Consider the following 3,539-nt stretch of genomic DNA (forward strand, 5'->3'; position numbering starts at 1 on the left):
GACGTCTTCGGCCCTCGGTGGTTCGGCATTAGGCGATTGACTGCCTGTGCTACCTGTGTCGCCTTCTCCGTGATCGCCGTCACGTGTGGCACCCAGGAGAGGTGGTCCTGGAGCCTCACCCCCAAGTATTTCAGGGTACGTGTGTATGGGACGACCACGCCGCCAACGGTGATACTGATCCCAACCGGAGGTTTTTTTAGACTGGAAATAATAGTCATTTCCGTCTTGGCGTGTGCCAGCTCCAAGTGGTGCTCGCGCAACCACCGGTCTACTGCTGACACCGCCTCCTCCGCTGTAGCTGCTGCTGATGTTGGAGTTGTGCCTGGTGCGAGAAGAACGAGATCGTCCGCGTAGCCAATGATCTCGGCACCAGGCGGCAGCGGGACGCTGAGCACGCCGTCATACATCACGTTCCACAGGGTCGGGCCCAGGATGGACCCCTGTGGAACCCCAGCAGAGATGGGACGTACGACGGGGCCCTCCCGTGTGTCGAACAGCAGCTCACGCCCCTGAAAGTATGACCGGATGATGTTAACAAGCAGTGACGGAACTCGTTTGGCGCGCAACGACTCGGCTATACACTGCCAGCTTGCCGTGTTGAAGGCGTTGCGGATATCCAACGCAACCACCATCAGGCAGCGCTTGTCTGCGGCGTTGGTGCGGCCAAATGACATGGCCCTTCTGCCCGCGTCGACAACGCGCTCGATCGCGCTGATCGTCGAGCGCCCCTTGCGGAAGCCGTACTGGGCGCCAGAGAGCTGCGGAGAGTCCACGTCCTCGAGGTGTAGGTTGAGGCGGTTCAAAATGAGCCTCTCCAGCACTTTGCCCAGTGCGTCCAGCATGCATAAAGGCCGGTAAGATGCGCTCTCGCCCGGAGGCTTGCCAGGCTTAGGTAGCAGCACCAGGCGCTGCCTCTTCCACTGCGGTGGAAACGTACCGCGGGTAAGGCAGTCCTGGTACACACGGCAGAAGACCTCCGGATACCTCCTGATCGCCGCCTTAACCGCAGCGTTCGGGATGCCGTCCAGGCCAGGGGCCTTCCTCGAGCTCATGTCGGCGACGATGGCCAACAGCTCGTCGCAGGTCACGTCAGCGACTGTGACCCCGTCCGAGTCAGCGTCGTCGTTCGCGTCAGGCCACGAGACCGGTGGATGGACCGGGAACAGGTCGGAGACGATCCGTTCCAGCTCGACACGGTCGGTCTCAGGCGGCACACGACTGCCACGCAGCCGAGACGTCACCACCCTGTATCCCGCACCGAACACGTTCTCCTCGGCGATGCTGATGAGGCTTTCGAACTCCTGCCGCTTGCTGGCTCGAATCGCCTTCTCGAGGTTGCGCTTCGCCGTGCGATGATCGGCCGCCGCGATGCTACGCCCCTCCAGGTCGATGGTGTGCCTGAGCCGCTCACGCGCAGCCAGACAAATCCCGCGTAGACGCTCCACTTCAGGCGACCACCAATATACATCTCGATGAGGATCGCTGTGTAGCCGAGAAACCCGCTGCATGGTGATGTCGCACGCTTCCGTAAGAGCGGACACCATGCCCGCATCAGTCGCAGCCAGCTCGACGAAGTTCACATCTTCAAGTGCGTGAAGGAAAGAGGCTTCGTTAAACTGCTTCGTCTTCCACCGCTTGCCAGCGCATGGCGCGCGCTGCCGGCTGGCCTGTGGATCACGCCGTGACGACCGCTGCGACTGACCCTGCTGAGAGTGCTGCGCATCCCTCTGCAACTGTACGGGTCCCTCCACCTCGAACCTGATGAGCTGGTGATCGGACCGGGGGAATGGGAGCACCTCCCAAGCCCCTGCCCTGACGATCGACGGGCTGGCAAAGGTGACATCAATCACGCTGGACACAGCTGCTCCTCTGCCGATGAACGTTGGCTCGTTACCTCGATTGAGCGTTGACAGCCCCATCCGCTCGACCAGGTTCCACAGCTCAATGCCGCGCGGTTCAGTCCTCGCGCTGCCCCACTCCGTGTGCCAGGCGTTGAAGTCGCCGGCAATGACGACTCGGGAGTGGGCAGCGGTCTCGAGTTCCACGGCTTCGAGGAACTGCTCGAACTCGCGCGTGGGACGACGTGGTGGCGCATAGCAGCAGATGAAAGTCACCCCAGCCACCTGGGCAGCCACCAGACCGGGCACTGCACTGCTCCACACCCGTTGTATTGGGTGTGATCCGGTGGCCACCACTGCAGTCCTCCTCGCCCCGTCGTATGCCCAGTTCCCATTGTGGGAGGGCGGCCTGTACATGTCCGACAGAAGCAGGACGTCGGCCCGATGTTCACGCGCTGCTTGCAGCGCAAGATCCTGCCCTGCCTGACAGTGGTCCACATTGAGCTGCAGCACCCTTACTGCGAAGAGGCTGCCGAGCGGACGCACGTACTATGGCCCACGCGGTGGGGACCACCGCAGACGGCACACTTCACCTCTGCGCTGCAGGTGCCGGCCCGATGACCGTCGACGCCGCAGCGAATGCAGACGTGTTGCCGATCAACGGTTGATCGGCAATCGCGCGCCACGTGACCGCGCTCCAGACAGCGGTAGCAACGAAGTCGCGCCGTTGGAGTGGCCGGAGCTTCCTTCGCCGTGCTTATGCAATCGCACAGCGCCATTCGCCGCCCCACGAGCTGCTTGGCGACCTTAGCCGGAAGGCGAACGCGAGCCCGCTTTGTGCCGTCCTGAAGCTGCCACATGCTGACGGACGCGATGCCAGCACAGCCCTGCAGCTCCTTGTCGAGCACCTCCTTTAGATCAGCCTCCTGCGCCAACGGGTCGACGTGGCAGACGATGAGCTCGCTCATCTCCGTGACCAGTCTGGCCACTCCAGCATCCCCGACAATTCGCTGCACGTCTCGCAGCACCAGAGCGGAATTTGCCGACCGACTCAGCTCCATCCGCAGGAGAGCTGCGTGTGTTCGGCGGCCAATAAGGATATGGCCCACCAAGTCTTTGTATTCCGCCTCCTCCTTAATTGTGCGCCGGATCTTCGCATAAACGGAGTCCCAGGTTTGGCCCTCCGCTGGCGCGACCTCCACCAAGTCCTGTCGCAAACGACGCGACTTTCGCTGCTGTTGTGGCTGCTGCGGACGCTGCTGCTGCTGCTGCAGTCGGCTGTGCAACAGCTGACCTTTCAGCTGCCACTGCTGCTGCTGACGTTGCTGTTGCGGCTGACCCATCTGTGGGGGGCGATGCACCATGCCCTCCTGATGCGATTGATGCCGCTGCTGCTGCTGTTGCTGGCACTGCTGCTGCACCTGCCGATGCTGCTGGGCCGGCTGCTGGCGTGCCGGCTTACGGCGCACCACTTCGGCCCAGGAGCCGCCTTCCTGGTCCGGAGACGGCACCACCGTAGCCGTCACCGCACCCGCTGCCTGTTGCTGCTGCTGTCTCTGCTGCTGGCTGCCCTGCTGATGGCGCTGCTGACGCTCCGCCTTCAGCTCCTCGCGAAGAGCAGCCACCTCCAACCAGGCCCGCTCTTCGCGTTGGCGTGCCTCCTCCTTCGTGGTCTTCAAGCTCTCCTTGGCCTCAGATGCC

The sequence above is a fragment of the Anopheles moucheti genome, assembly GCF_943734755.1.
Source record: "Anopheles moucheti chromosome X unlocalized genomic scaffold, idAnoMoucSN_F20_07 X_unloc_6, whole genome shotgun sequence".
NCBI lineage: Eukaryota > Metazoa > Arthropoda > Insecta > Diptera > Culicidae > Anopheles > Anopheles moucheti.